At 43.8% G+C, this 15,281-nt stretch overlaps 1 long non-coding RNA gene across 1 annotated transcript; it reads left to right on the top strand.

Annotated features, from left to right (window-relative positions):
* Window positions 1-7,258: 7,258 nt before the first annotated feature.
* LOC136632043 (uncharacterized) lies at window positions 7,259-9,018 on the top strand. Its single transcript, XR_010793129.1, has 3 exons — window positions 7,259-7,340; window positions 8,254-8,436; window positions 8,988-9,018. It is a non-coding gene; the product is annotated as an uncharacterized lncRNA (long non-coding RNA).
* The last annotated feature ends 6,263 nt before the right edge of the window (window positions 9,019-15,281 follow it).

Genomic DNA, 15,281 nt, shown 5'->3' with positions numbered 1-15,281 from the left:
GCATAAGCGTGAGTTCTCCATACAGAAATTGACATACCACAACTAGAGTTACATGACAAGATAGAACTCCTCAAGTTTGTAATGCACCTTACAGATGTTTGATGTGGGAGCTGTTAATCATGCTACCTGTGCAGGGCACCCGTCCTGATAAGGATGACCCTGCTCACTAACCTAAAGCTAGTATCCCCTATACTACAGTAGGAAAAAGAGATATATTGGAAGGCATATATTGGCCAAGTAAGCCATACAAATGAATGGTATCAAACAACTCAGGTGTAGGAACCATTAATTGCTGCCAACAAATAGTAATGTGTCACATCTGTCTCCTGAGATCTATTGTACTACAGGTTCTCTGAAGCTTTTCTACTCAGGTGTGGAGGATTGTGCTGGCTGTGTGTGTGTCTCCAGTCAACCAATCTCTCTAGGTCAATACACATAAAAGCTGTCTTCCCAGGTGTGGGTAGTTCAGCTTTCTCTGTTCTCATTCTCTCTCTGTGTGGTGTGAGAAGGCTCTATGTATGGTGGCTACAAGAAAGGTTTGTGTCTTGTTGTTTTGTATGGTTATGTTGCTGGACTCCTCGTTAGTGTAGGGACTAGTGGCATTGCCGGGAGCCGTAACGTGGCCCGTTAGATTTCATATTTTGGCCAAAATGTCAACAAATACTTGGCATTTATAGCATTAACATCTGCTACTAGTGTTTGCGTATTGGCTGCTGTATGGTGTGATTTTGGCTCTGTTGTCTTCTTATACTGTCCAGTTGTCCCAGTCAATGGTGGCATGTGTATGCATCGTAGCCTGGGTGCGTGGGTTCCTGGGGGAAGCGAGGGCCCAGATCTGAAGAGTGCTGGGCAGTCCCCTATTGGGGCAGAGTCCCCACTCAGGTAGGTCCTTGGTCATCTTCTTTTGTAGAAGTTAGAGAGAGATGTTAGTCGGTGGTTGTAGGGCCCAGATCCGAAGACCGCTGGGCCACGCCCTATTGACGCGATTTCGCTGCTCATCTTCCTTAGTAGAAGATAGGGATAGGTGTTAATCGGTGGTTGTTTCACCTGGTGTTCCCTATCTTTAGTAACGTTCATGTGGGCCCGGTGCTCACTAGCCTGCATGAATGTAATGCAATGTCACATAACTCTGCTGATATATTGCTTCTTATTTCATAGCTGCATACCACTAAGTTGCATTGTTCGGCATCTTATCCATTCTTTAGTTGTATACCATCAAGCAGTATATTTCTAGTCTAGTTTTTGGTGTAATATTTTGTCCTTTTGCTTTTGAGCATCAACATCGATGTTCCTTGATGAACATGCTTACAAAGTAGGAGAAACATGTCAGAACTGTGTATTTTTGTTATCTTTTTAGGGCTCTGCTTTGGGCATTTTGTGGGGTTCTAGATTGTTACATTTTGTGGATTCCTTTGTTTTATCAAACATCAGATAAATAGGTACCTTTATATGATCATTCCAGTTTGTTGGAATCAATGGATTGTTTATAGACCCCAGTTGTTAGATGCCATTCATTTGTGATTTACATGGGTGATATATACATCATCCTTTTATTGTATATCTATTTTTCCTACTTTAGTTTAGGGGCTACTATAGAGAGGTTGGTGAACAGGGTCATTCTTATCAGGACGGATGCCCTACACGAATAAGATACATATTCGGGTGATACCAGGTGATAGTTTTAAAGTTTTTATTAAAGGTTAACTTTTAATTGCTAAACACGGGTATTTTGTTCTGTGAGCACTTTCTATTGGCCACATAGTAATAAATATTTAGTTACTGGAAGTCAGCAACCATGTGGCTGATCCATAGCCATAGGATATTCAGGAGCATGTGTATAATTTATTTCTAACTGAATTATGATTAGAATAGGCATAGTTTAGGGAAACACAAGATATTCTGCTCCTCAACTATGAATTTGTTGTTTCTTCTTATCTGTGATATAGACTCCCTCTGGTGGAATATGTCCGGCTGGCAGTTACTGCCCAGCTTCCTCTGCTTGGCCAGTCCTGTGTCCCCCAGGCACTTACAGTAACCAGGTTGGACTAACAGAAGTGAGCCAGTGCTTAATATGCCCACCTGGGTAAGTACTGAATGTTCTCAAGTTTTATTAAACAGTAACCGCACTTTTTGAAAACTTTTGACATATGAGAGAGACATGTCAAAAGTTTTGATGAGTGGGGGTCCAGCTGCTGGGACCTCAATTAATCGCTCAAATAAAGAGGCTGGAGCCCCTACACAATCACTGTTCTCCTTTGGCTGTCTTCGCTGCCTGTCAATTCCTTACGAAAGCTGAAGATGGACACGTAGATTTCTATAGAAGCCAGTGTCCGTCTTCAACTGCCGAGAGGTGCCAGCAAGTAATGAAGACAACCGAAGAAGCACAGTGCTACGGTGAGTGCTGGACCCTCATTGATCGAAACTTTTCTGACATGTGAAAACTTTTTAAAACTTTAGTTACTTACACCCCAGGCACAAAATTAATATTAGCTGTTTTCCACAAGGATGTTCTGTAATGGAGACGGTGGTTCCAGCCCTACTGGTAACTGTACTGCTGGGTATTACTGCACAGAGGGTTCTAACTCACCAGTACAACAAGAGGTGAAGCAGGGCTACTACTCCATGGCAGGGGCCTTCCGGCCAGAACCCTGTCCTCCAGGGACCTTCCAGCCTGTGAGTAGACTGCTTTATAATTGTATTTTTTAAAATATTTCTGTGGTAATGGTTTAGTGCTTCTGCCTTTCAAATATCAGACAAACAGTTTAAGGAGTGCTGCAGTGCAAAGGCCCATTTACATGCAACAATTATCGCTCTAAATTCATTCAGATGGCCGCAAATGAACGAAAATCATAGCGTGTAAACTCTGCCATCGTGCACTTTTCGTCTGAACGATGATTTTTGGGCATACCTAAAACCCATCCTTCAGCCGCAGAGAGATAAAGTATCTCTCAACAGACCATATGCTGTGATCTCCACAGGAGTTGGGAGATTACATTGTATTCTGCCAGCAGCCCTGAGGAGAACAATGCAGCTGTATGCAGAGCCCAGCCCACATGCTGGGCTCTGCAAACAGCTCATGGAGGCCCTTTAACATGCAAATGACGATGATAAAGTGTTAATGGACATTAGTGTCCATTAACACTTTATGCAAAATGATTGCTAAAACTTTCAATCTTTCAATCATTTGAAAGATTATCTTTGCGTGTAAATGGGCCTTTAAGCATGAGGGTGAAAGGGCAGCAATTTGAGACTGATAAATAGGTTGGGCGGCCAAGAATTTCAAAACTTCAAGCTAAGCAGAAAACAATGAAGAAGTTAATCAGACATAACCCTTAGTGATTTCCATATAATTTGTAAAGCTGCACATCAGCTCTAATGGTTATTTACGACTCCTTACCTTGCACTTCAGTGATTTTACCTACCTGTGTTTGTGATGCAGCTTCCAGCTCGGTCATCCTGCACACTGTGTCCTCCAGGAAACTTTTGTAATGCCAGCAGTTTATCCGAAGTTTTCTCCTGTCCACAAGGTCATTTTTGTCCTGCTGGAAGTATTGCTCCTACGCCATGCCCCATGGTAAGAGATTAATCACCATTAATGGCTAGTATCCACGGTGAGACATGAGCTGAATGATTCCATTTCCGAACATGGGCTAATAATGCAGGAGAGCGATCTGTATGTGAATATGAGGAGAAACGTATAAAAAGCCTCTTTTAAAGTAATACGCAGTCTTTGCTTTCGGAATCTGATCTGCAGCTGCATCTAAAAACTTTGTGCGTCTAATGAACTTAGCTGATTTATGTAACCACCCATAATGCAGCTTGAAAACTGAAGATATGTGATATAAAGTGATCTTTCAACCGTAACTTGTGTATCTTCCCCTGTTGATAGATATGGATGAGATATAATATTTCTTTCTTAACCTTCCATGATATTTTATTAAAGGGGTTGCCTCCTTCACTGTTGATGCCCTATCCTTAGGCATTCAATGAGAATAGTGACTGCATTATCAACCCGAACTGCTGGCAGTGGAGGCGGACCATGCGACTACTATGGACTGAATGACCCTCTCCCTTATCCTTGGGATAGGACATTAATAGTAGATTGGCAGGGTTCTGCTCCCTTGGAACCTCACTGATTTAGCTGTTTGGTATTTCAATGGGAACTTTGCCTGTAATGCTAAAACTGGCCACTGCAGTGGGAACGGAGCTGTCTGCTTCCTATAGAAATCAGCCCACTGGCCCAGCGAACAGTTGTTAGGTGGCAGACCCCTGTTGATCCACTGCTGATAACCTATCCTGTGGATTGGCCAATCAATAATTTTACAACTTGACAACCCTTTAATTCTGCAACAGAAAGATAAACAAAATATTAGTCTGCAATCATCTCCTAATATCAAGCCGTTAGAATTCTATATAGTGTATGTTGCTTTATTTAGGGAACCTTTTCGAACTTGTCGGGCAACATAGCTGTTGAATACTGTGAGCTCTGCTCTCTGGGGATGTACTGCAGCCGTCCTGGATTGACCAAGCCTGAAGGATACTGTGAGATGGGCCATTACTGTACACGTGGAGCCAACACTTCGGTGCCCGTAAGTAGGCTGCAAGAACTATTTGTCAGGAAAGTGCAAGTACAGCCAGCCTCACAGACATCACCAACACATCAAACCAAGATGCTATTGTGTCCCTAATGGACCAATATATACAGGTATCTTAACACCTAAGTGAGGGAAACACAAATGGAGGAGTGGGAACGCTCTCCCTAACCAACTTCAGCTTGGCAGACCCTGCCTGAAAGCAGGGCAATCGCCCCGATAAGGACAGCAACACATCTTGTCTCTAGGGCACCTAGCCTCTTCCTAGATGGAGGATGGGAAAATATATATAATAGATGGAAATGCAAATAGAGCTAGGCAAAGGTCCATAGCTGACAAGTAGTCCACAGCCACACCAGACACCTTAAGCAGAACTGACTTCATACGTCCAACAACCCTTCACATGGAGGGAGAACATACAGGACAGCATGTAGGCGTCTGACAACCCTTTGGAGGGGAATGACAAGACTCCTGCATCTGACCACCTTCGGACAGAAGGAACAGACAGGACAAGACTTAGGTGTCCGACCACCATCGGACAGAGGGAACAGACAGGACAAGACTTAGGTTTCCGGCCACCATCGGACAGAGGGAACAGACAGGACAAGACTTAGGTGTCCGACCACCATCGGACAGAGAGAACAGACAGGACAAGACTTAGGTGTCCGACCACCATCGGAGAGAGGGAACAGACAGGACAAGACTTAGGTTTCCGGCCACCATTGGACATCTGGCATAAACAGGACAAGATTTAGACCAGACAGACATCTGCAGAGTATGTATACACACAGGAGTATAGCTGGTGCTTAAGCAAGGGTGGGGCCAAAATAAATACACATCCATAGTAGCTGATTGGCTGGCTAGGGGAAACATCTCCCTCGTTAAACGCATTCCTCTTACTATGCTAGTATCTTTAACACATTCTCAGTATACATTTGTATGTTACTCTCCATAAGTAGCTAACTCTATATACTCCAGAGCTGCATTCAGTTCTCCTGGTTGTTGTTCTCAAGCTTATCGACAAATTTGCCCTTAACAGCTGAGCTCCTATAATGCAGTGGATCAAGAGACTGCAGTGAAGTGCAGAATTGAAAAACTACTGTAACCAGAGTGTAAATCATCAGAGTAAGCTTTGTAGAGATACTGAGCCATGCTGAAAGTTTTCAATACTGAAGGCTGCAGAGTAGTGAGTGCAGCTCTGGAGTATAATACAGGATGTAACTCAGGATCAGTACAGGATAAGTAATGTATGTACACAGTGACTCCACCAGCAGAATAGTGAGTGCAGCTCTGGAGTATAATACAGGATGTAACTTAGGATCAGTACAGGATAAGTAATGTATGTACACAGTGACTGCACCAGCAGAATGGTGAGTGCGGCTCTGGAGTATAATACAGAATGTAACTCAGGATCAGTACAGGATAAGTAATGTATGTACAGTGACTCCACCAGGAGAATAGTGAGTGCAGCTCTGGAGTATAATACAGGATGTAACTCAGGATCAGTACAGGATAAGTAATGTATGCACACAGTGACTCCACCAGCAGAATAATGAGTGCAGCTCTGGAGTATAATACAGGATGAAACTCAGGATCACTACAGGATAAGTAATGTCTGTACACAGTGACTCCACTAGCAGAATAGTGAGTGCAGCTCTGGAGTATAGTACAGGATGTAACTCAGGATCAGTACATGATAAGTAATGTATGTATACAGTGACTCCACCAGCAGAATAGTGAGTGAAGCTCTGGTGTATAAAACAGGATGTAACTAAGGATTAGTACAGGAGTAATGTATGTAGACAGTGACTCTACCAGCAGAATAGTGAGTGCAGCTCTGGAGTATAATACAGGATGTAACTCAGGATCAGTACAGGATAAGTAATATATGTACATAGTGACTCCACCAACGGAATAGTGAGTGCAGCTCTGGAGTATAAAACAGGATGAAACTCAGGATCAGTACAGGATAAGTAATGTATGTACACAGTTACTCCACCAGCAGAATAGTGAGTGCAGCTCTGGAGTATAATACAGGATGTAACTAAGGATTAGTACAGGAGTAATGTATGTGCACAGTGACTCCAGCAGCAGAATAGTGAGTGCAGCTCTGGAGTATAATACAGAATGTAACTCAGGATCAGTATAGGATAACTAATGTATTTACATAGAGATTACACTAGCAGAATAGCGAGTGCAGCACTGGAGTATAAACACAGAATATAACTCAGGATCAGTACAAGATAAGTAATATACACAATGCATTTTCAAAGTCATCCTATTTTTTATGTAGATGGAAACCAAGGGGAGCATAAGTTTTAAGAGTTTTTTCCTTTTCAGGTGGAAATGCCATTTGGAGACCTTTGCCCAGTTGGTCACTTTTGTTCCAAAGGTGTTAGATTCCCTTGTCCTCTAGGCACATGGAATGGCCGGAAAGAAGCTGTAGACAGTTCCTGGTGTTTGCAGTGCCCACCAGGGACCTACTGTGATGTACCTGGACTGGCTGAACCAGCTGGACTTTGTCACCCTGGTAAGACCTGGGTTCATTTAGTGTTATCCAACACCTCAAGACCAATATGAGAATAATTGTTATTTCTTGGAGCTTAGGGTTTTTTTGCCTTCCTGGTTCTTCAAGCCCTAGACCCGAGGGAGGGATAGCTGGTGACATCTGTCCTTCAAAGTATTTCTGTCAAGAAGGTTCCTCTCAGCCCATTCCTTGTCCGGAAGGCACTTATAGCAATACAACAGGTACAGCAAACCAAGTGCTATGTATAAAGCACAAAAACCACCTTGTGATGTGAAACACTGACAAAGCCTGTGACTTTAAAGACTAGGTACACCTTTGCATTCTGTTCTTTTTTTTCTTTTAATCAATGTTTTATGGAAAGGAAGACTTTTTGTAATTGGTTTTCATTAAATTTCTCATCGTTTTGATTTCTATGTTTGTATTGTGTTCCAAGGCACTGCAGACTGGAGGAATGAATTTTGAGCAAATTCTGTCAGAGTAAACTCATGGATTGTTACGCAGTGACTTCCCTAGCCTGCTGTCCTGTTGTGAATGTGAAAACAATCACAGAAAATGGCCATATACTTACTGACTAAGGAGGGCAGATGACTGCATCCTCTCAACAACCTGTTGTGAATGTGCATTCACTGCCTTTCCATTGAGCTATTACAGAGAGTCGTATGACATTGCCAGGGGAGGGTAGAGGAGAGCAGAGCAGAGCAGAGAAAGCTACTGTTACAGAGGGCTATAATTCACTTCAGGTGAATTTTCTGCTCTTATGAACATCGAGGGGAAACGGGACCAATAGCTACTCAAAGAAAGGATGAAATAGGTGGAGGGATAGCTGTGTAGTATTGAGTGGGTGTGGTAATGCTACACAGCCTCTGAAAGAGGAGAAGGAATGGGAGAGCTGAGCTTAGGACCAGAATAGGACATCTGCCATTTTTTTCACATGGACCATTGGTCCATGCAAAAAATCGCACATGTGAGCAGCCTAATAGGATTTAATGGGTCCATGTGTTTTTGTATGGAAAAAACAGCCATGTGAATGGGCTCTTAATGAAATATCCAGTTCACTTAGAGCATTGGCCTTTTTGTTTGCATCTCTTTATATGGTGCTTCAGCTTCATTTGTTTCTTTTTTTTCCTGGTCCAGGTCAATCCGTTTGTTCCATCTGTCCCGTTGGCCACTCATGTCTCAGTGGGGATATTCTACTCTGTCCTTTGGGATATTTCTGTCCGGAGGGTACAAATACTGGTCCAATTCCTTGTCCTCCTGGAACCTTCAGTTCAGTAGCAGGTCTGACCAATGCAGATGGCTGCCTGCCTTGTCCACCAGGTAATGCTTCCCTTGTCCGCCAAATGTTACGAGCTGTTCCTCTATGTGTCTAGTTCCACAAAAGTTGTGTATAGGGAATGACTTGCAATCTTGATACAACCCCTTTAACAGAAAAATCCACACGTAACACCCTAGAACATGACTAGATTATCACTGAGTACCTGCTGGCTGGGCAGCCCAATTTTATCCCCAACTAAATTAAAGGGTAGGCTATAGCGGGTCCAGTGGGAACTGAATTGCCTCTCTGGAGCCCCCAACTAATTACCAACTTGGTAAGTTACATGACCCTAAGCCCCTCTGCTCTACCTGCTTTTAAAATACTCCTGTCCCCTCCACCATTAGCCTTATCCTCACCCTATTATCTGGCCTACTGGCCCTAGACTAAACCGGTCATGCTGGGCCTCCGCTGGCCTGCAACCCTGCTATGTGTGTTCACTGTACATGTTTGAGGAGGTGGGGGACCCTGATATATATCTTTTATTAAAGCCTAGAAGATTCAAACTTCACATCTGTAGAATGAGGGTATCTAATTTCTAAACTTTGTCTCTCAGGGATGTTCTGCAGTAGCTGGGGCTCCGGGACTGTCAGTGGTTCTTGTGACCCCGGATTTTTCTGCACAGGAGGTAAAATGACATTTGATATTGTTCTTATACCAGTAAACTTATTGTAAGCAATTCAACAGCAAAAAAGACCGGAAAACTAAGGACCTTTTTATGGATCCAGCAAGAATCTGAACGATTATCTTTGAGTGTAAAGGCACACCCCGTCTGACCGACGAGCAAGAATTTGTCCACTTCTTTTTTATCGTTCAGTTTCTGCATGCAAAAAAACTGATCGACGGATCGGCCCGTGTGAACAGGCAGTCGTTCGCTTAAGGACAACTGCCTGTTTACTGTGAATGGAGACAGCCTGGCCAGAACGATCCCCTGCCCGCTCCTTCTCCATTCACTAGCGATGCTCTTTTCTGTGTAGCAGAAGAACGATTATCGCTGCGACAATCTGCCGGTTTCTGCACCCGACAGATCATCCTGCGTAAAAGGGCCCTGAGGGAGGTGGCAGGCAACTGCTGTCAGATTAATAATAATGTGCAGATATTGCAAGGAATGTGTGATGTGACTAAAATCCAATTCACAAAGCCAAATCTTTGGGCCATATACTGATATGATTTCAGTGGGTTTGTTCACATAAATGTATTTTGTGTGTGCATTTCGTTTATGCAAAAAAAATACCCAGCATGCTCTATTGCCAATTTTAATGAATGAGAGCATAATTGCGTGTTTTTTTTTTTTTGCGTGTAAATGTGCACGATTTGCGTGTGCAAGAAGTACAGTAAAACACACACATGGGTGCGCAGTTACGGAACTTCCATTTTGCATATATATGGCATAAATGCGCTTACACCCATGTGAGACCGGCCTTGGGGTCTTTTCAGACCGAGTGGAATATTTTTGCAGCACACGATGGAATTTGCCATTCTGCAGAAATCGGCACCAATAGCCGCATGCCTTAAAGTGGATTTTGATGCAGAATTTCTGGAAGAATTAGGGTATGTTTACATTGCGGAATACCGCCTCAAAAACCGCGGCTTACTGTCGTAGATTTTGGCATGCGTCTGCAAGTGGAATTTGCTATGCCAATGAGTAAATTCCTTGTGCAGAATTCCGACATGGAAGATAATGTTTCTGCATCAAGAAGTGACATGTCACTTTTTGGAGCTTTTAGAGGTGCTATTCGCCATTGGAACATACCCTCAGGCCACTTTCAGAGGAGCATATAATACGGTAAATCTATGCGTCTATTCACTTGGCCGTATTTTTCACTGCTGTGTTCCAAAAACGCACGGTGACCTATTTTTTTTCCGTTTTTGCCTCCATATTGCTATCATCTCCTATAGGGCAAATACGGATCAGTATTTTTCCAGTCGAAAAGGAAACCAATGACAATACAGAATCAAAGACAGATCAAACGATGATGAAATACTGATGATGTCATCGGTAGGACGTCGATATCACTGATCAGTATTGCAGATGTGTTACAATACTCTCCTCTGAAAGTTAGCTAATGTGTGGACACCGCTAGCAGTTATTGCTGCATTGCACCATGCTAGCCCTGTATTATCTGCAGTGTCAGAAATGCTCCAGAGCCAAACTGTTCTATTGATATTCTTCTAAATACTGGCACCAGGAGACCGAAGACCGCACAACTATCATTTGCTAGGAATACAAAGAGAAAAAGCCAGACTTGCATCACAGAGAAGATACAAGATATCCAAGCTATATTCCAGGATCTGTTACATTGTATACCAGCGGTGTCAAACTCATTTTCACAGAGGGCCACATCAGCCTTATGGCTGCCTTCAAAGGGCCGATTATAATTGTATAGTTATGGCTCTTTCAAATGAGCGCATTTGGGCAGTTTATCTTTTGTTCGTGATACGCAGTGAATAGAACCTATTGATTTAAATGGGTTCTTCACACATCGAGTGAAAAAATAGACTCAAGTGATTGCGTGTATCTGTGCACATAAAAACAAGCAGGAGTGCCCAAAAAAACATGGGTCGTAAGTGATTTTTGGTTTGCACCAACGAAATGTGCTTACACTCATGTGAATGAACCCTAATAGTGATGCTCATGGTGGCTTAAGTAGTAATAGTGACCCCCATAGTGACCGCAGTAGTAATAGTGACCCCCATAGTGGCCGTAGAAGTAATAGTGACCCCCATAGTGACCGTAGAAGTAATAGTGACCCCCAAAGTGACCGTAGTAGTAATAGTGACCCCCATAGTGACCGTAGTAGTAATAGGGAACCCCATAGTGGTCGCAATAGCAATAGTGGCCCTCATAGTGGCCACAATAGTATTAGTGATCCCCATAGGGGCTCCGGTAGTAATAGTGTCGCTTATATTGGCCACAGTAGTAATAGTAACTCCCATAGTGACCCCAATAGTAACAGTGGCCCCTACAGTGACCCCAGTAGTAATAGTGATACCCATAGTAGTCCCAGTAGTAATAGAAACCCACCTATTGGCCGCTGGCCGGGCAACTTCCCTAAAGGTTTTCCACTCACCCAGCCTGCAGCTCCAGTCCGGTAGGAGTCTGTGGCCACTGGCATCTGTGATTATCTCAAATAAGAGACAGAAAACACCGACTGACACGTTTTTATTTTCAAACGCAAGTTCCACATCTGAATACCTCATCCAAAGCTTCTAAACCACCTAGCTACACAGACTTATGTATATGACTCCATTCAAAAGAATGGGGATCGCATTTGCAAGACTCACAAATCTTGCTCGAGTTTCTCGGCCATATGAAACCGACCTTAGTCGTACACTTAAGACAGGCCTCATAAAATTGCACATACCAGTTCTTTAGAGATACCTGTAATATCACAGTAGCCTTCCTAGTGCTAGACCATGCTAGTCGCCATAGGGTCACACAGTACAACACTCAAAGTCCACTTTATAGAGAATAGGGTTGCCACCAAGGCCATAAATTACCAGCTTGGCCAGTATTTTTACTGGGAGGCTGGTGTCCATAAAAACTCTGCAGTGCATTTAGTGCATATACTATATATGATGAGGTACCCAAGAGAAACAGGAATCATCTTCTGGTGTTGTGGCGGTATTAATACAGACTTCTGTTGCTAGGTGAATGTCTGCAGACCCATCTTGGGGGGCCATGTTACAAATTTTGCTTTGCGGCCCCCTACATTAAGCCTCTGCCTAATCTAGAAATGCCCCACCTGATAATGTTGCATCAACGGATTTCTATAAGGGACCCACGGAAGCAGAGGAAAGTTGTGGGAGGACCTCCATGCTGAACTTTTGCATCCAGGCCCACAAGTCTTTAGCTATGCCTCTGATATAAACGATCACTCTTGTTGGTAGAAAGTCTGCAAATCTCCTGTTATGTGCCCCCTGCAGGTAGAGAAAGAGTAACATCTGATTGTGCAGTTATAATATTCTCTCTGTAGTAGACCATTTCTGGATTTGAGCCAGTATTTTTCCTTAAACTTCATACTCTTTACCTTGTCTTGATTAATAGGATCCCTTGTACCAAACCCAACTGGAACCTTGAATGAAAGCTTTGGCGGTCCTTGTCCTGTTGGTCACTTTTGTCCTGCGGGAACAGGTGCCCCAATTCCATGTCCATCCGGTAGTTTCTCTGACAGGTGAGAATCATGTTTGGATTTGCTCTTATTGTCCTTGTCATACGTCCTGTTAGCTTCCTTATTATAAATGATCCTTCTCGATGGAGACAAGCCAAAATAGTGGTAAAAATATGGACTTGTATAATTACAGTTGTTGCAAAGAAGTTTAGTACTGATGCATATACCAGATTCCTCCCACATGAGCTCACAATCTAATTATCTTCTGGACAGGCCCAATCTAAGTATGAAGTCCCACTGTACACCCTGTCCTCCCGGCTATTACTGCAGCGCTGTCGGACAAGATTCACCAAGTGGACTCTGCCTTGCCGGATACTACTGCTCCCTTGGAGTCTCCTCATCGGCTCCCACTGGAGAGTGTGAGATGATGAACATTATAATAATCAGGCCCCACAGAGACGAACCCCTTAAAGATGTGGGAATTTTTGTTTTTGATTTCTACTCCCCATTTTCAAAAAATTATAACTTTTCTAAGTGGAATGAAATAGAAAGAAATTAACTCAATTCCGACACCTTTGGGTGGTGGGGTGGGGGGTACACAATGTAGCAAAAATGACCATAGCTTTATTTTGTGGGTCAGTACAATTTCAACCAAATTCATATAGTTTTTTTTTCTGCCACCATCTTTTGACGGCCATAACTTTTTCATTTTTCAGTTTGCTGTTATACAACGGTGCCATCAGCTGGCTAAAGCCAGCGTATGTGCGCCAGAGAGGCTCCGACAGTGGAGTGGCTGGCAATAGACGGTAAGAATACCCTGTCGGACGTCTTCTGACATTGGAGCTGTACAAGCTTCATTTACAATGTAGGAAGACGTCAGACAGTGGATGGGAAAGGATTAAAGGGTTGACAGCCATGATCAGCATAAACTCCATTCATGGCTATTGCGGCCAGTTGTCACCTGTCAAAGACAGCCACCATCAGCCATGTATGGAGCAGGTTCAGCTTCCGAGCCTGTGCCATGTTAACCCTGCATACCTAGGACGTATAAGTACCTCTTGGGGCATTGAGGTGTTGAATAATTTGTTTTATCTTATGCTGCTTTATGAATCTGTTCACAGTTTTGCGGCTCTTTTTCGGCAACTCTTTCCCCCTATAGTAGTATGAGGAGAGCTTCCTTATTTTCCTTTGCAAATCCAATAGTACCTAGTTGGATAATGAAGTTAATGTTTCTGTTTTTGTTGTGTCCCAACCAGTATTTTCGGGAGAAGGAGGCAGCTGCCCGCGAGGTCATTACTGCCCGGCTGGAAGTTCCCATCCTTATGCCTGCCCTGTGGGGACCTATAACAACCTCACTCATCAACAGGACTGCTTACCGTGCCCCGCTGGGTATTCTTGTGCCGGAAACACCAGTGATTACAGTGCATTTCCATGCCCAGCTGGGTTTTATTGCCCTGGAGGTATGAAATGATGGGTCCATTGTGAGTTGGGGGTTGCTAAAAGCAAACAGAAGTTATACAGAAGTATTAGAGATGTATTAAATACACGTTGCAGACTTTCCACAGTGGAAAACCCACAGCAAATCTGTAGTGGTCACAATTGCACTTAAGTGGTGAGGACTTGGTTTTCGCTGTGGATCTTAGGCCTCATGTCCAGGGAAAAGAACAATTAAAAGCCGCAGTGGATCACCGGCACGCGGATCCGCACCCCATAGGGATGCATTGACCACCCGCGGGTAGATAAATACCCGCGGATGGTCAATAAAAGTGAATTTAAAAAAATCTGGAGCATGAAAAAAAATGGACATGCTCCATTTAGGTGCGGGTCTCCCGCGGGGACGGCTCCCGCAGGCTTCTATTGAAGCCTATGGAAGCCGTCCGGATCCACGGGAGACCTAAAATCAGAATATACTCACCTGCTCCAGATGCTCCGGATCTTCCCTTCTTCACAGCTTGATCTTCTCTCCGTCGCGGCCGGATCTTCTTTCTTCGAGACGGCGCATGCGCACAGCGTGCCGTGTACATCCGCCGGGCCGAAGAAAGAAGATCCGGCCGCGACGGAGAGAAGATCAAGCCGCGAAGAAGGGAAGATCCGGAGCGTGCGAGAGGTGAGTAATTGTTATTTTCAGCCCTCATGTCCGCGGGTAGGAGGGACCCGCTGCAGATTCTCCATGGAGAATCCGTAGCGGGCCTGATTTTCCCTGTGGACATGAGGCCTTAACCGTTGGGATTGTTTCACACGCAGCATTTTTGGAAAAAGTACTTAAAGTTTCTGTTGCGGTATCTTGTGCCAGAAGTGGATCCAGCAGGAAGGAGAAGCCAAGTACTTCCTTTATAGTTCTCATTCCTTCTAATCCATTCTGACTTTAGCTTAAAAAATGGCCTAAAAAACTACAAGTGCATTTTTCAAAAAAATTCTTTGTGTGAAGCCTCCCTTTTAGGGCGAGCACCCACTGGCGTTTTTTTACCTGCGTTTTGCGTTTTGCGTTTTTCCTGCACAGGCATAGAGATAACGTGTTCCTGTCCACTGGCATTTTTTTTGCGTTGCGTTTTTAACATAGGAACTGTCAGTTGCATATGTGTCCTTATTTTTCTCCATGGAAATTAATGGAAAAGCCGCGAAAACGCCGCGAAAAACGCGCGGAAAAATCGCGGGAAACGCGGCGAAAACGCTGCGTTTTTTTCCCGCGGAAAACGCAAACGCCAGTGGGTGCTCGCCCTTAGGCCTCCTTCCCACAA

Source organism: Eleutherodactylus coqui, chromosome 6 (genome assembly GCF_035609145.1).
Source record: "Eleutherodactylus coqui strain aEleCoq1 chromosome 6, aEleCoq1.hap1, whole genome shotgun sequence".
NCBI lineage: Eukaryota > Metazoa > Chordata > Amphibia > Anura > Eleutherodactylidae > Eleutherodactylus > Eleutherodactylus coqui.
This window is presented reverse-complemented; position numbering and strand designations above follow the sequence as displayed.